We start from the raw sequence: 18,483 nt of genomic DNA, 5'->3' as shown, positions 1-18,483 counted from the left end.
TCACGTGGCGGAAAAGGATTATCTCCCCCCTCCCCCGCCGGTAACCATAGAGGTGGGAGGAGGTAGAGAGTGTTCGACCACAGAGTCGGGCCATTCCAAGGGAAAGCAAGAAAGGGGCTATGTGGCTCCTTAAGTCATTCGGCATGTTTATCCCGCCTTTCCTCCAAGGAGCTCAGTCAAACTTGGGGGGGGGGGCGCGGGGGGGGCGAAGGGGTGTAGCTACATCCTTGCAGGTGTTGCTGGACTACAACTCCCACTGCCCCAGCCAGTATGGGCAGCGGTGGGGGGTGACGGGAGTTGTAGTCCAGCAGCCTCTGGCAATGAGGCGGGACGGGGTAAGGAGGAGCGCGCAAGTTCCCTATCAGCGATGCGATTTCGTCAGGTCCGATATTTTGCAAGGCGGTCCGACGTTGTCTAAATAGAAAGCGAAAAAATAAAAGTTAAGTAACTTGCCAGTTTAATTTCTGCCCCCTCCCCCCGCGCACACAAATAAATCGCATGAAATAAGAGTTAGAAAGAGCTGTATTCCGGCCCTTTGTCTCAGCTTCTCAAGAAGACTACATCATAGCTGTCAACCTTCCCTTTTTTTGGCGGGAAATTCCCTTATTCCAGCGCCGTTTCCCGCTGCTATCCCGGATTGTTAGATATCCCGTAGACTGCCCCCGGGACAGGTGAGGCTGCTGGTCCCTTATTTTCAAATCTGAAAGTTGACAGCTATGGACTTCATACGTAGACCAGATAGGCCTGCCCATCAAGGTCTCCTGCTCTTGATGGGGTTACACTTCCTCTGAAGTTTAGTTTGGGGGTCCTCCTGGAATCTTTCCTGTCATTTGAGGCTCAGGAGTGCCTTCCATCAGCTTTGACTGGTGGCCCAGCTACGCCCCTAACTACTGTGGTCTATGCTCTGGTAACCTCTAGGTTAGATTAAAGGTTAAGGTAAAGGTACCCCTGACCGTTAAGTCCAGTTGCAGACGACTCAGGTTGCATGCTCATCGTGCTCTATAGGCCAAGGGAGCCGGCATTTGTCCACAGACAGCTTCCGGGTCATGTGGCCAGCATGACTAAGCCGCTTCTGGCGAACTAGAGCAGTGCACAGAAACGCCGTTTACCTTCCCGCCGGAGTGGTACCTATTTATCTACTTGCACTTGGACGTGCTTTTGAACTGCTAGGTTGGCAGGAGCAGGGACCGAGCAACGGGAGCTCACCCCGTCACGGGGATTCGAACCGTTGACCTTCTGATCAGTAAGCCCAAGGCTCAGTGGCTTAGACCACAGCGCCACCCGCGTCCCATCTAGGTTAGATTATATGTAGGACTGCCTTTGAAGACAGTTCTGAAACCAGCTAGTGCAGAATTCAGAGGCCAGGTTGCTCACTGGGGCAAGATGGTTTGAGCATAATACACCGTTCCTGGTCCAGCTGCAATGCAATTAGTTTCCGGGCCTAAACTGAAACTGACACGGGGACAAATAGAAGAAGACGCCTTCACCCCGGTATGGCTCCCCTTTATCACATACACAGCCCAACAAGACAACGACAAGAATCTACCAATAGCATACAGATCAATATGGTTAACCTGATCCAAAAACACCCACCCACCCCACTCACACACGAAAACAAAATTCACCACAGCCAATCACAAACAAACAACCACACCCTAGGCCAACCTGAATCTCTCACAACACCAAAAGAAGACAAGCGAATAGCAAAGAGAACTTGCACAAGCGACGCTGACACAAAACCCCACACATACATTAGGTAAAATAGAAACATCGCCACCCGACCCCACCCCCACCTACCATGGCCCCCTCCACCTCTTCCCACCTTTTCTTCCTATTGTAACACTAATGTCTCAGCAAATGAAACTGATTGTAGAAAATGTAACTTGAAAAAAGAGACATTGCACATAATTTTGTAAACCAAGAAGCTTTGGACCTTTAAAGCCATAATAAGTGCTGCTTTGGACCTTTAAAGCCATAATAATAATAATAATAATAATAATAATAATAATAATAATACCGCAATACCCAGGACTTTTTTCTGGGGGGATGCAGGGGTACGCATACCTAAACATATTGTGAATCTAAGTTTGGCCTCATTGACGGGCAGTATTTCAATATGAGTAGGAAAATTAGAGTACTCCTAAACATTTTAAAAGAAAAAAAGCACTGGTAATACCTCAAGGACTGCTGCTTTCTACATGAACCTACTCGGATACCAAGTAGTGGCGAAGCTGAATGCTCCAGCGGAGAGCAGGCAAGGGCGTGGCTGGCGTGTGTCCCGGGGGGCATGGCGCGTGTCCTGGGGGAGTGGTATGTCACCCGTGGGGGCGTGGTATGCGTCCTGGGGGCATGGCATGCTGATGTTACCGCCCTCTCCGATGGTGCTGGGGGCGCTGCGCTCCCCCCGCCCCCGTTCCTCCGCCAGAGATACCAAGATTATATTCTGAGGCCCTTCTTTGTGTGCATCTTCCTTGTGAGGTCCGGAGGGTGGCAACACGAGAACAGGCCTTCTCTGCAGTGGCTCCCCGTCTGTGGAATGCTCTCCCAGGGAAGTTCATCTGGCTGCTTCATTACATACCTTTAGGTGCCAGGCAAAAGTGTCCCTTTTTAACCAGGTCTTTGGTTGATCTGATTGACATCCTACGCCCTTTTAATATGTGGTTCTTTTTTTGGGGGGGGGGGGGAGATTGTTATTGGGTTGTTTTTCTTTTTCTTTTTTTTCAAGATTGGAAAATGTTTTTTTATTATTATTATTAAAGATTTTCTTGAAGCCGGTCTCCTGAGGGTTGCGCAGAGCTTCTTGAAGCCTGGAGAGAAAGAGGGGTCGGTGCGCACCGACCCCTCTCGCTCTCCAGGCTTCAGCGAAAGCCTGCATTTGCCCCATAGGATGCATACACATTTCCCCTTCATTTTTGGAGGGGGAAAAGTGCGTCCTATAGGGCGAAAAATACGGTAAGCCTTTTGTTTGCCAGGTTTTTATCTGGAGGTTTTGTGCTGCATTGTGGAATAATAGGTGGGACGCCAGGGGGATTAGTGGGGATGGGGTTGGGGATAGTTTGCCTATTTCTGTTTTCCATGCTTTGAGCATGGTCTGTGTGTACCTGTTAAGTGTTGTGGGAATTTTCTTTGTTTGTTTGTGAGGAGTGGGTACACTGTGGTGCAGGTATTTTCATTTGTGTCCCTCTCTAGGTATACCCATTGTTTTGTCTCATCTTCTAGTTTATATGGGATTATATGGCGTATTTGGTTGGCAATCTAATATGCTTCTGTGTTGGGGATTCCCCATCCTCCTTCTGAGGTGAGGAGGTGGAGGTATTTGGGGCTTATACTTGGTTTTTTATGTGAGAAGATAAAAGAGTGTAGTTTTCTCTGCCATCTGTGGAGTTGGGTTGGGGGAATCCAGATTGGGAGGGTTTGCAATAGGTAGGTTAGTTTTGGAAGGGTGATCATTTTGATCATGGCTATTTTGTCTGAGAGAGTGAAATTCATGTTGTTCCATCTCTTTAAGGTAAAGGGACCCCTGACCATTAAGTCCAGTCGTGACCAACTCAGGGGTTGCGGCTCTCATCTCGCTTTATTGGCCGAGGGAGCTGGCGTGCAGCTACCGGGTCATGTGGCCAGCATGACTAAGCCGCTTCTGGCGAACCAGAGCAGCGCATGGAAACGCCGTTTACCTTCCCGCTGGAGCGGTACCTATTTATCTACTTGCACTTGGACGTGCTTTTGAACTGCTAGGTTGGCAGGAGCAGGGACCGAGCAACGGGAGCTCACCCCGTGGTGGGGATTCGAACTGCCGACCTTCTGATTGGCAAGTCCTAGGTGCTGTGGTTTAACCCACAACGCCACCTGCGTCCCAGCTTTTTAGGTCTTTGTTAATTTGTCTCCAAAGCGGCTTGTAGTTGTGGAGGTACAATTTATTGAGGTTTCTGGTTATTTGTACCCCTAGGTATCTGAACTTGGTGTGGCAAAGTTTTATTCTGGTGACCTTAGTGAGTTCTTTTTGGGTGTGAGAAGGGGGGTTGAAGCACATAGCTTCTGATTTTGTAAAATTTACCTGTAGGCCCGACACCATTGCAAATGTGTTGAGTTCTCTGATTAGGGAGGTTGCTGTGCTTATGGGGTCTGGTGTTGTGACCATTAGGTCATCTGCAAAGAACCCTAATTTATAGGATCTGCCTTTTATTTCCACTCCCTTGATGTCTGTGGCTGCTCGCATTCGGATTGCTAAGGGTTCCAGAGCCAGGATAAATAAGGGAGACAGTGGGCATCCTTGTTTCGTGCCTCTTTGGATAGCTATAGTATTAGAATCCGTATTGTTAGTTCTGCATTTTGCTGAGGCTTGGGAGTATATTTGTTTGAGGATTTGTAGGAAGTTGCGGCCAAATTTCATGTTAGTACTGCTAATATGTATTTCCACTCTAAGCAATCAAAGGCTTTGAGGATGTCTAGGGACATAATTATCAATGGGAGTTTAGTTGCCTTGCTGTGTTCGATCAGGTTCAGTAGTTTCCTGATGGGGTCTGTTATATCGCAGCCAGGGACAAAGCCAGTCTGGTCTGGGGCTATTAAGTTGTGTATGAAGATTTTTAGGCAGTTGGCAAAGATTGGTGTGAATATCTTGTAGTCTTGGTTCATTAGTGAGATTCGGCGGTATGATTCTACTTTGAGGCTGTCTTTTAGTGGTTTGGGGATGGAGACTGTTTTGGAGTGAGTCCAGTTTTTGGGGATGGGCCCCCCTTTTATGTTGTCATTGAATAGGCGGGTCATGTAGGGCATCAAGGGTTCTTTGAATTTCCTATAGAATTCTGCTGTGAAGCCATCTGGGCCTGGGGCTTTGTGTGGTTTCAGGTTTTTGAGGACCATATCTATTTCCTCTGGGGTGATAGGACTGTCCATGAATTCCTGTTCCTCATCAGTTAAGGTAGGCATGGTCAGTTCTGCTAGAAATTTTCTGATTTCCTTCTTTGGTGGGTTATGGGAGGTGTATAGGTTGGAGTAGAATTCTGCAAATTCTGAGTTTATTTATTTGGGGGAGAATGTTATGTTGCCATCTTTTTTGGTTATGCAGTGTATTCTTGTTTTGAGTGCTTTTTTCCTACATCTATTTGCTAGTAATCTGGAGTTTCCCCCTCCATATTCATAGAAACATTGCTTAGAGTATAGAATGCTGATCATTGTTTTGTTGATTTCTAGGGAGTCTCTCCTTTTTTGTTCTATAAGTTTGAGGAGGGTTTTTTTTGCTATTTTTTGAGGAGGTTTGTTTTTTATGGAATGCTTTCTCTTTTATGCAAGTTCCTCTGGTGACCGCTTTCATTGTGTCCCATAGGAGGGGGGGTTGTTATATTGTCTACATCGTTTTCTTTGAAGTAGTTTTGGAGAGTTTTTGTGAGACTCTCTAATTTGTTTATTTGTAGCTAGGATGGGACTGAAGGACCATGATGGGGTGGTTTGTGTTCCTTCTCCTATTTTAACGGTGACTTCTACTGGGGCGTGATCTGTGATTTTAATGTTGATTCCACTGAGGGGATCAGACCCTGTGTGAGTAGAATGCTGTCCAGTCTGGACACTGTACCATGGTGCCCGGATTGGAATGTATGGCTGGTGTCTCCCGGGTTTTGCTTACCCCAAATGTCACAGAGACCCCGGTTTTTTAGCATTTTTAGTAACTTGTAAGAGTTCCTAGTTGTTGGGGGTTTCCTTCGGAGGAAGGGTTGTTTTTCTTTTGATAATATATATTGTGGTGTTTCATGTTGCTCTTGTTTTGTGAACCACCCTGAGACCTCCAAGTATAGGGCGGTATATAAATTCAATTAACAATAATAATAATAAGTACTGAATGGAAGGCACTTTACACATGCTTATGAGTTCCAGTGATCCTTACTTTCAACAGCTGGAATTTCTCTTCACTTTGATCGCATTCCAGCCACTCGTTAGTCTGTTCTTCTTCCTCCCTTCATCCTAAAATACGTGAACTAGGACAGATAGAACTAACTGGTAGACAGAGGGACTTTGTTAAAAAGGTGAAACATTTTTAGTTTATTTACTGTGATGGCCTGGGAATCTGATTCAGAGGCTGAACCTGAGGAATCCCAGCCTGCACAGGAGTCCCCGCCTCCAGGGCCGGCTGAGCTGGGGCAGGGGCTTGAATCTGAAGCGCCTGCACCTGTGCCGGATCCTCAGGAGCAGACACCAGATGAATCCACTCTGGCTCCTGAGGTGATTGAGGGCCCATTACCTGCAAGTGCTCCTCTCCCAGCCCTGTCAGGGGAAGGTGAGCCTCCCCCTGGGTCCAGTAACCCTCCAGCCTCTCCTGAGCTGCAGAGGCTCAGGGCAGAGAGGCAGAGGGAACTGGGTTCTCTCAGGAGGAGTGCTCGCCTTAAGGCCAGGAGAGGCGGGTCACCTTTGGGCCGGGACCGCCCCTGGCCTCAGAGGAGATAAAGGCCAGTCAGCCCAGTCCCAGGTTGCGGGAGCAAGGACGTTGGAGACCTGTTTCTGCCAGCACCCAGACCTGTTTCTCCGGAGTTCCCAACCACGCCCGGCGTCTTGCTTTGGACCCCACTTCCCCCTTGATGGACAGGCTCCAGACCCTCGGCCCAGGACCGGACTTTGACCACGCCTCACGGTAACCCCCCCCCCCCCCCGGGACCAGTACATTTACGCCACATTTTATTTTAAAAATGAATTTAAAGTCAGCAGGGTTAGGATTTGATCTCTCTCTAGTTATGTTTTCAGCCAGAGACGACAAGCAGCAGTCTTAAGAGTTGCAATTTCTATAGCCATGTATCTGGAAGTAAACATTGGATTCAATGTGTTGGACCGCAAGTGACTTGGATATTCTGGAGCATGGACTGCACACAGGGAGGCAAACGCCAATTCAGGTTTTAAGCAGAGTTTATTTGGTTCACATATGCAAAGCAAATGGTGCAGCACAATACATTGCAATCTGCACCCCAATCAGAGCAAATGGGATTATCCTAGAACCGAACGATTTGCCCAAGTGCATACAACCACACATGTAACACCCAATCCCATAACACTCTGGCTGGCCAAATGGTCGTTCTTCAGTAACTACGGGGGACACAATGGCCACCGGCTCAGTCAAGTGCCCTTTCTCACGCGTGTTACGGCTTGAGACTACTGTGACTAATTTGCTCAGAATGTTATCTGGTAACTTATCTACACAGGTAGCTTGTATATCTTCGGAACCTCCCATCCAGATCTTCAGGCATGCGTAGAACTATCAGCTTCTGGTGTGATGGTAGCAGACCTCTGGGCTGGCGATGGGCTGCGTCCTGATCAACTCCCAGTGGGATCAGGATCAGGACCTCTCCGGAATCTGAGCTTCAGAGAATTGGGTAAGAGTTCGCAAGTCCACTCTCCATGGGCTCGTTTTACTCGCGTGTGATGGATCCAGGGGGTCAACCCGGCTACCTTAATTGCAATTGGGGAAACTAGCAGGACTACGTAAGGGCCTTGCCATTTAGGATTTAGGGCCGTTGCGTTCCGCTCTTTTATCCATACAGAGTCACCGGGCTTAAAGGGGTGGATTGGTTGAGCCATGCTGCACGGCATCCACTGGAGGGACCACCTGTTAAGAGATGAGAAGACAAGTAAGAGAGATTAAATTTGGTCTTGGGTCGTAGTGTCCCCCAAGAGTTGAGTACACAGGGGAAGCTCAAACAGGGGTGGACGCCCATATAGTAATTCAAATGGAGACAATTGGGTATGCTTATTAGGAATACAGTGAACCCTGAAAAGGGCTATAGGGAGCATATCGAGCCAGGAGGCTCCTGTCTCCTGAGTGAGTTTGGCAAGTTGATTTTTCAATGTTCTATTCATCCGTTCTACTTTTCCTGAGCTCTGCAGCCTCCAGGCCGTATGCAGTTTCCATGGGATGTTCAGAACCTGACTGACTCCTTGTACAATGTGGTGTATGAATGCTGGTCCGTTGTCGCTCCCTATTGCTCTTGGCAGCCCGAACCTTGGTATGATTATTCCTTGCCATTCTTGGAGATGGGCCTTCTGCCCATACCGTTGGGGGTGCACTGATCATTCTTAGAAGCTTTGAATCCTGGCCCTCCTCTTCTCTGTTGTCCCCCATTAAGGCTGCCACCAATCTCCAGGCATTTTCTCTGGGCACCATGAGAGACATAATTCCTGTGCCTGTAATATGGCAGGGCCATATTACATCCGGAGGGGGTGGAAATGATCTGGGCATGGAGCTTGAACAACAAATCTCTCCCATCAATGGCATTGGACATTCTGGAATATACAGGAACTTGTGTATTACTGCCCTTCCCCCTATAACACAGTCCATTGGTTGTAAGAAGGGTTTCACTTGAGAGTCCCCTGTCGCCCCGGTGATCTTAATGGTTTGCTTGCTGGGGTTTCCTAGGGATAAGGGGAGCACAGAATATTCAGCTCCAGTCTCTCTCTCTTTTTTAAAAATTATTTTTATTAGTTTTTCCATCAACAATTCATACAAAATCAAACACCCAATCTTCACTTAATCCCTTCTTTCCAGAACTTCCCTCAGCTTGTCTGATAATTCTCCGTATTATATCTTCATCTCACATTTCTCAATATTATATTGCACTCAAACACTCTTAATCACATCATGTTTTTTAAACAATATTTCTAACATTAATTTCACAGAGCTTCTTGAAAACCAACAAGTGTTATTTGTTCATCACAAACATCTTTGATATACTCTGTAAATTTCTTCCAGTCCTCGGAGAATCTCTGGTCATGCTGGTTCCTAATTATCCCCGTCAATTTGTCCATTTCTGCGTATTCCATCAGTTTCATCCTCCATTCTTCTTTCGTGGGCATTTCTTCCTGTTTCCATTTCTGTGCCAGCAAAATTCTGGCTGCTGTTACTGCATACAAAACTAATTTCACATCTTTTTTACTAATTTCATTTCCCAGTATTCCCAGTAAAAAAGCTTCTGGTTTTTTAACAAAAGTATATTTCAACATTTTCTTTAGCTCATTATAGATCATCTCCCAGAAGCTTTTTACCTTCTTACATTCCCACCACATATGGTAAAATGTTCCTTCTTGCTCCTGACACTTCCAACATTTATTGCAAACTTTATACATTTTACCCAATTTTACTGGTGTTATGTACCATCTGTATAACAACTTCATAACATTTTCTTTTATCGTAATACATGCTGTAAATTTTAACCCATCCTTCCATAATTTAATCCACTTCTCTAATCAATATTATATCCAAAATCTTTAGCCCAGCTAATCATTACAGATTTAACCTCTTCCATTGTATTCCATTCCAACAATATTTTATACATTTTAGATAAAATTTTCACTTCATTATTCAAAATTTCTTGTTGAAATCTAGATTCTTTTTCAGAATAACCCGTCTCTGAAAACTCTGAAAATAGTGCAGCTCCAGTCTCAATCATAAAATTCACAAGGCGGTTCCCCAATTGTACTGAGACCATGGGCTCCGGGGAACCCTGCCGTGAACCCAGGCTGTCCTATTGCGATTCATAATTAGCCAACCCAATCAGATTGGTTGGGTTTTCCCGGTGCTGCCAATCAGGAGGCCTGTACCCTCCTTCTCCTCTTCCTCGTCCGGGCCTCATTCCGCGATTCCGTCCCATTGGCCTGGGGCTCCCTTATTCGGGCACTCGCCTTTCCAATGTCCTTCTTGCCTGCATATCGCACACTGATTACTCCCTAGTCTCGTCCCTCGTCCTCTACCTCTTTCTCTGGTTCCACGTCCTCTTCCCTTTCCTTTCCCTCTAAGGAGATATGCTTCCCCTTTTCCTTCTCTCCAATTGCCATTGCCAACATATTCAAATTCTTTTCCCTATATTTCTCTTGCCTCTTCTCCCCTGTGTGAGTGCCTGAGGGCCCTGCTCTTTCCACTCACCATCTGGCCCAGGGCGGGGCCTGAAGCCTCACAAGGACTGCTGTGCTCTGCTGCCCAGGAGGACTCCCCTGTGTAAGTGCCTGAGGGCCCTGCTCCTTCCTGCCACTTACCACCTGGCCCAGGGCGGGGCCTGAAGCTTCACAAGGACTGCTGTGCTCTGTGCTCTTGTTTGGGTTCTCTGGGTTTAGCGGTGTCTAGATCCTAAATGCCTCCTTCAGACGTTCCAAATATGCTGCTGGACTTTCATCTGGCTTCTGTACTACAGAAATTTTTGCCATATTGGTAGGTTTTCTGGCTGTACGTGTTAGACCTTATATCAGGGTTTGCCTGTCCATCTGTACTAAGGCCCTATGGTCAGCCTGATCATAATTCCGATTGGGATCCCTCAGCGGGTACTGGAGCAGGATCTGGGCTGCCCCTATGCCATTGGCGGCTAGATGTCGATGAGCTTCCACATGTACTCTCTGAATTTCTTCACCTGTCAGGAGATGCTGCAGAATTTGCTGACAGTCATCCCAAGCCGGGGTGTGGGTCCTCATCAGGGAAGTTATTAAGATGATACCCTTGCCAGGGTCCTTTTCAAATGGTGGGGTGGTATTTGACCAGTCCATTAAGTCAGTAGTGGAAAGGGGTATATACTGGAAAGTACTGGTCCAGGGCTGTGGCGCTTGTCCCTGCACTGGGGCTGGTGGTGGGGCATAATCTGGGCTTCCCTGGGACTCCCTATTGTCATGCTTTCATCTTGTGACTTTGCCCTCCCTTTCAATGTTTCATGTTCCTCATGCTTCAGGGCACGCTGATAAACATCTAGGTATTCCAGTTGGGAATACCTATTGGCCCACACTCAGGTTGGGTTTCCTCTACGGTCCCCCTTTCATCCACACAATCATTTGCTTTTGGAGCCACTCACCAATACCTCCCAGCCTAACCTAAAACCCTAGCCGGTCTCCTTTTATTGGTCAGCCTCACCTTTCTCCAAGGGAGCTGTTCGGTCACATCTTACATCCTGTGCTTACACTCCTCTCTATCTGAAATAGGGTCCCTTTACTGACCTGTCCTTGGGGTTGAGACGTCTCGTTTCCCAGCTGGCACACCTTTTCTGCTCCGTTCGTGATGTGTGTCCCTCCAGTCCACAGCAAAGGGAGTGTGGCAACTTACTTTCAGTTTCCTAGCCAATAGTGGCTGGTGCACGCTGAAACGTCAAGAGTCCCCGCAGCCCCAAGCTGGAAAGACAGACCTGTCCTTGTGGAGTCCTGGTGTCCTCCTATCCGACGTCAAGGCACCTGTGAAATGTTTGACCTCAAGTGACTCCGATATTCTGGAGGCAAACACCAATTCAGGTTTTAAGCAGAGTTTATTTGGTTCGCATATGCAAAGCAAATGGTGCAGTGCAATACATTGCAAACTGCACCCCAATCTGTGTGCGCCCACATTTTATAGACTATACAAATAAACAGAGAGTGAAACTTTTACCTTCTTATCCTATCAGGCTCTAACATCTCCTTTTGAAGGTTAAATTCTTAATTTATTCATTCTTGTTTATCTCCCTGCTTATGGCCTTGATCACCTCGCAACAGTTGCCTTGTTTGTCTACCTGCTATGGCCTTGCTCATCTTGTAACAGCTGCATGAGAACTGGATGCTGAGAATTTCCATTTCTGAGGCCCTTCAAATGGAATTTACTTCTGAGTAGACATGCATGGGGTTGCACAGTTGTTCCAGGATATGCATCTCAAAGGGAGAATGGTTTTGGTTCTGGGTTGCTGTTTTTGTTTTACTGGAGAGAAACAGTGGGCCATTTGGAAAGTAGCCAGTGAAGGAGTCATGTTGCTTTTTTAAAAGAAAAAACTGGCACGTGATGTGTGTTTATTTCCCACTGAAGGTCTTTTGGCGTTTGAGCATTTGATATTCCTTTGATACACTGCATTGTTATACTGTCAGGTTCATCCATTTTCTTTACTGTTGAATACTGAAAGGTATTTTGGTTCCATATGTATACAGTGGAACCCCGGGTTGCGGATGTAATTCATGACGGAGGCACGTCTGCAACCTGCAGTGTTCGCATCCTGAAGGGCTGCGTCTGTGCTGGCGCTGGTGTCATTTGGCGCTTCTGTGCATGTGCGAGCGGTGAAACCTGGAAGTAACCCGTTCCGGTACTTCCAGGTTTCCCGCGGTCCACAACCCGTAAACACGTAACCTGAAGTGTCCGTAACAGGAGATATGACTGTATTCAGTATATGCTATTTCTTCATAAAGGTAAAGGTAAAGGTAAAGGGACCCCTGACCATTAGGTCCAGTTGTGGCCGACTCTGGGGTTGCAGCGCTCATCTCGCTTTACTGGCCGAGGGAGCCGGCGTACAGCTTCTGGGTCATGTGGCCAGCATGACAAAGCTGCTTCTGGCGAACCCGAGCAGCGCACGGAAACGCTGTTTACCTTCCTGCCGGAGCGGTACCTATTTATCTACTTGCACTTCGTGCTTTCGAACTGCTAGGTGGGCAGGAGCAGGGACCGAGCAACGGGAGCTCGTGGGGATTTGAACCGCTGACCTTCTGATCGGCAAGCCCTAGACTCTGTGATTTAACCCACAGCGCCACCCATGTCCCTTCATACTACGCCCTTAATGTTTTTGTTCATTTGATCTGTTTATATGATCTGTGGTTCATTTGTTTGTTGATGGTAGTGATGGTCACCAACTTGGATGGTTTTAAAGTAAGAGTGTACAAAATCATGGAGGATAAGGCTATCAATGGCTACTGCCTCAAACTATGAAAGTAGAGCATAGAGGCAGTACTGCTTCTGAATACCAGTTGCTGGAAAATATGAGAGGGGACAGCGCTCTTGTGCTTGGATCCTGCTTGTGGGCTTCCCGTAGGCATCTGGGTTGGCCTCTGTGTGAACAGGATGCTTGTCTAGATCAGCCATTGGCTTGATCCAGCAGCTTCTTTTTATGGTTTTACGATCTGCCACAGTCTATTCTGACCCAGCTCCACTCCTAAACAACCAAATTCCCATCATAGGTCTCTGGTATGCTCTACTCACTGTGAAACTCAGCCTGTGAATGCCACCACCTTTCCTGAGCTTTCTACTGTATGGGAGAGCCAGGCGGCCAATTGACCAGGTATGGGGAACCCAGTGCCCTCTGAATATTGGTGAACACCAGCCCCAGCCAGAATAGCCAGTAGTCAGAGATGGTGGGAGTGGGAGTCTAACAACAACAAATTTTTATTTATACCCTGCCCTTCCCGGTTCAAAAACCGGGCTCAGGGTGGCTAACAACAAATTTAAAACACTTAATTATAAAGCAGCATAAAATACAGTATAAAAACATGAATAACAATAAAATTCAAAAATCAATTGGATAATCCCCAGGCCTAGCTGGCTGAATTGGTCCTACTTGAGCCAGCAAGGAGGCCAGGGGAGAATTAGCTGTGGGGTCTCAGAGTGGGTGATCTTCATAAAAGGGGAGGGGGAGGGAAAAGAAGGGAAATAAAAGATCAGGCTGAATTCAAATTAAAAGCCAGGAAGAATAACCTTGTCTTACAGGCCCGACGGAAGGAGATTAAATCCTGAAGGGCCCTAGTCTCATGGGACAGAGCATTCCACCAGGTCGGAGCCATCACTAAAAAGGCCCTGACAGAGGATAGTCTGACTTCCTTAGGGCCCGGGACTTCTAAACTATGGTTATTCATGGACCTTAAGGTCCTCTGTGGGGCATATCAGGAGAGGCAGTCCCGTAGATACGAGGGCCCTAAGCCAAGATGCTGGGTTATGTTTTTATGTGTTGGAAGCCACTCAGAGTGGCTGGGGCAACCCAGCCAGATGGGTGGGGTATAAATAAGAATATGTTTATTATTATAGAGCATGAGATTCCCAGTCTCAGAGTTGTGGATTCAAGCCCCACTTTCAGGGGAAAGATCCATGCATTGCAGCGTGTTGGACTAGATGACCCTCATGTTTCCTTCCAACTCTATGATTCTATGAATTTCTATGCCTTTCGAACATCTGGAGGGGGTCACAGCTTTCCCACCCCTGTTACAGAGAATCCTCCATCAAAGGATCACTTCATGACCTCTGGTCCTTTCACTGTTGCATGTTGCTGAAGGCTCTATTATGCTTGCTGAATTAATTTACTCTACAATAACCCACCTTCTGTTGATTTAGAAGCCAAGGGGGTGATTGTTCTTTTGGTTAAAAAAAGTGTACTAGAAAAGCATGATCATCCTGCAAAGCGTGTTGTCAACAGTTCTGTTTGAAATAAACCTCAGGAGGTGCCGTGTGTGAAACAAAAATCTGTATGTGGTGCTTGATGTTTCCTTTTGTGTTCATTTACATACATTTACATGGGGCGGTGCTGCTAGCTAAGGATGCACATTGATTCCTGACTTGTACAGTTATCTTCAAGAGACCCTGGGGAAGGAATTGGATTTGTTGCACTAGGATGACAGGACATTTTATCCTACTTTAGTTGTGCAAAGTCCTGGTATGTGATTGTATAACTTCTGCAAAATACTGACAGTCTTGTGCTTATAATATGAGGCATCAGCAATATTTTCCTGTTGTGATTTCTGACTGTAGAGAACCACCAAGTTGAAAGGGAGCCCTCCCTCAAAACAGGAGAAAAATGCAAGGGATAATGTAATTGAATCATGCCTTGCAGAACACACACATTGAATTGGGTTAGGTCGCTAGATGACCTTTGAGCTCTCCTCCAGCTCTAAAAATTGATGATTTGATGAAATGCACTACTACAAATGTTTTAATAAGGCTGTTCAGAAAAAAAGCAAAAATAGGTACAGTGGCTTACTAGAGATTGCCCCGCACAAAAAACAGGACCAGCTGGAAATGCTGTAAGCGATTTTGAGACTCCCTTGCATTTGCAGATGCTGTGCAAACTTTTCAGGAGGTGAGCATGGAAAGCTGCCGGCAACAGCAGTCAGTCTGTGTTCAGCCGAAATCCAGCTTGACTCATTACAGCAAGCGAAGAGAGCACACTTCAAGATCCTGGCACATGAAGGTGCTCAAGGAATGCCACAGGCTTGTTTTCTGACGAGAGAGAGAGAGAGAGAGAGAGAGAGAGAGAGAGAGAATTCAAAGCGAGCCTTTGATCTATTTTCAGCCCATAAATTGCTCCTGTGGAATCCTGTGAATACTTGGGAGCTCTCTCTCTCTTGTGCTCGCATGCTGTGAGGCTGAATCTACTGCTTCATTGTGACAGCACATTTCTTTATCATGTGCATGAGGAAAAGAACACCATCCAGACACATCTCTTTCCTTTCCACCCCAGGCAAGCTAGGGGCTCCCGTGTGGCCTGTTCTTGACACAACATGCATTGTGCATATCTACACATGCTGTAAATTAGGCCTGTCAACTCATTAGAGAGAATTTTTTTTAAAAAATAGTTGATTAATCATAATAGCCTAAGAACTGCCTTGCTGGCGTAAACCAAAGCCTCTCTCTGGCTTAGCATTTTCTTTCCAGCTGAGGTCAGCTTCAATTTCTTTCAAGCTGGGAGGGGGACCCGTGGCCTTCCAGATGTTGTTGGATCCCATCAGCCCCAGCCAGGATGGCCAGTGGTCAGAGATGATGTGATTTGTCACCCAGCAACATCTGGAGTATCACCAGATTTCCAAAGCTTGGCTCTCACAAAGTGATGAACAAAAAGAAGTGAGAGGTAAAGCACACAAGCTATTTATGCAAGAAGTAAAGATGACTGCTGATCTATATGAAAAAGGTAAATCCACAGTTAGGGCATAAACTATTAGTCCAACAAAAATGTCACAAAATAATGTGTGTTGCTTTGAAGCTCTCCAGAACTAACAATGGCCAATGGCTGCTAGTTACGGTGGCTATGCTATCAGTCCATAGTCAGAGGCAGAATGCTTCTGGAATACCAATTGCTGTAAACCCCAAAAGGGGAGAATGTTCTTGTGCCTAAATTCTGCATGCGGGGTTCCCACAGGCATATGGTTGGCCCCTGTGAGAACAGGATGTTCAAGGACCCATTCCAGCCATACAAAAACACTCAAGGAGGGTGTGGAGAGGGGCTGCTGAGGGGTGTGACTTGAGAAGAGAGGGAGTGTCTGGATAGGGGTTGTGGCCTGGAGAGAGTCCCAAGGGCTGAACAGAGTAACTTGGAGGGCTGCATTTGGCTGCTGTGTCTGAGGCTCCCCACCAGTGCTCTAACCACTCTACATCACACTCCCTTTGCCAAAGGGAAAAAAGGAAAATCTTTATTCAGTGTGCTCTGTGTGTCTCCAACTGCCATTTGGGGAACAGACAGTGATGTGTCGGACTAGGAGCTGGGAGGATCAGGGTTCAAATCCCCACTTGGCTGTGAAGCTCACTGGGTGACCTTGGGCCAGTCGCTGCCTCTCAGCCTAACCTATCTCACAGAGTTGCTGCAGGGACTAAGGAGTGGGGAGAATTCTGGGCTCCACATCTTGAGCTCTATGGGGGGAAAGGTAGGATATATGTGAAATAGATAGATAAGACATGCAGGCAGGCAACTATTTTGCAAGCAAAAGAAATAGGCAGAAGAAAAGCCCACCTTGATATATAAAGGAACTTACATATGTTGTCTTAGCAGCAGATGGCGCTGAAGCCTAAGGCTGCTCACCTTCCCAGCATTTGGTGCAAAAAGAGCACAGAGCTTATTTAATGAATGAAGAATCATTGGATAAAACAGGAGACATTGAAATTCTGCTTCAAATGATGATGATGATGATATTATGATGTTATGTTATGTTATGTTATGTTATGTTATGTTATGTTATGTTATGTTATGTTATGTTATGTTATGTTATGTTATGTTATGTTGTTATGCAGAACCTCATGTCAGTCTCCTATAACCTGCATATACCAGCTCAACAGGCACAAAAGGTTTCGGAATGAGGGCAGAAATCAGTTCACATTTTAAAGGTGAACCGTACCTAACTTGCACTTTCCAAAACAATACACAAACCAAAACACAGTTGTCTTTCAAATTTTGCCGTGCAGTTTTCCAGCCGAGCAATGAGTAGAAAAATGCAAATACTAGGGTAAAGTGTGCATAAAATGCATATATTGGGGGAAATAAGGTACACACAAATGCATTACAATTCAGGGAAGTTGCTTTGCAAGTGTGTTTACTAGCCAAATTACATGCAAAAACTTGTATATGAGGAGAAATTCCTACAGAAAGGCTGATGAATTATCATTTTTTTAATGCAGCCAGATGTGGAAATGCGGAGAACTGAACTTAAGAGGCAGGGGAACTGAGAAAATGAATCTGAAATGGACAGATTTGAGCATCCCTAGGAAATATGTGAACCTGTATCCCCTGGGGGATGTGATTACCTATGAGAGAGAGAGAGAGGAGAGAGAGAGAGAGAGAGAGAGAGAGAGAGAGAGAGAGAGACCCATCAATTGATGGGATGAGAATGCTCTGAAACCTGCACCAGTGCCCAGTTTGCGCTGTAGAATTTGGAAGCTTGAAACAGGCAAAGAGGAAAGAAAGTGGTGGGAAATGAGGATTGCGTCTACTGGCTTCTGGTGCTGCAGTGGCTCAACTGTGCATTGTCAAAGGTTTTTCCTTACCGATTCTATGATTCTGTGATTATTGGTTCAATCCCAGTCATGTTTTGTCTCCTCGACTGGTAGTTGGCTCTCAGGTTGGCGGCCTCCCCAGCTTTGCTACCCTTACACAGGGGAAGGACTGTAACTTAGCGGTAAATGATCTGCCTTGCATGTGGAAGGTCCCTAGTATCTCCAGGCAGAGCTGGGAAAGACCTTCTCTGGGATGCCAGAGAGCTGTGGTCAGATTCATTATAGCCAAAAACTCTGTGGTACAGTATCTGATTTGCAATCAGGTTCAATCTCCGGCATCTTCCAGATGGGCTGGTGGATGCTCCCTGCCTGAAACCCTGGAGGGATGCTGTCAGTCAGTGTAGATAATACTGAGCTAGATGGACCAATGGTCTGCCTGAGTAGATGGAAGCTTCCTATGATCTTCGGAACATAGGAAACTGCCCCACACCGAGTCAGACCACTGGTCCATCTACCTCAGCATTGTCAATAGTGACAGGCAGCAGCTTTCAGATCGTGTTCTTCCCCAGTCCTACCTGGAGATGCAATTGGGAATTGAACGTGGGACATTCTGCATGCAAAGCAGATGCTCTTCCATTGTGCTCCTTCACCACAATGGTACCCTTGAAGATCAGGGCCAGACTTTGGGGCACAACTGCAGCAGAATAAGCAGGAGAGCCCCCTAACACAGCAGGACCCACATACCACATTTTGAAGTAAGGAAAGTAATATACTTTAGAATCTAAACTTTAGAATCTAAAGAGAGGGAATCTAAAGCAGTGGTTGAGACTCTAGACGCTGGACTCTGACTCCCGTTGCCCCCAGCCAATGTGGCCATCAAGGATAATGGGAGTCCAACAGCATCTGGAAGACCATAGGTTCCCCCATCTCTGCTTTAAAGTGTGGGGGGCTCACATATGACCATTAAGTCCAGGGTCACCACTGCATGGAAGTCCTTTAACTTAACCTTCGTCAACATGGTGCTCTTCAGAGATCTGGATCACAACTCCCATCATTAGTCC

General features: G+C 46.5%; 1 long non-coding RNA gene across 5 annotated transcripts in view; it reads left to right on the top strand.

The window, feature by feature from the left end:
- Window positions 1–46: 46 nt before the first annotated feature.
- LOC309333863 overlaps window positions 47–18,483 on the top strand; it is a 30,516-nt gene continuing 12,079 nt past the window's right edge. For 2 of the 5 annotated variants that reach the window (XR_014152722.1, XR_014152723.1), the window contains exons 1-3: window positions 47–444; window positions 7,189–7,985; window positions 9,911–10,180. This is a non-coding gene — a long non-coding RNA (uncharacterized lncRNA). Of the gene's footprint in view, window positions 445–7,184; window positions 7,986–9,910; window positions 10,181–18,483 lie in introns of all 5 variants that reach the window. The other 3 variants (XR_014152720.1, XR_014152719.1, XR_014152721.1) reach the window with 3 other exon arrangements.

This window comes from Podarcis erhardii, assembly GCF_964252035.2.
Source record: "Podarcis erhardii genome assembly, chromosome: Z".
Taxonomy (NCBI): Eukaryota; Metazoa; Chordata; class Lepidosauria; order Squamata; family Lacertidae; genus Podarcis; species Podarcis erhardii.
The sequence above is the reverse complement of the archived record's forward strand: the minus strand, read 5'-3'. Positions and strand labels throughout refer to the sequence as shown.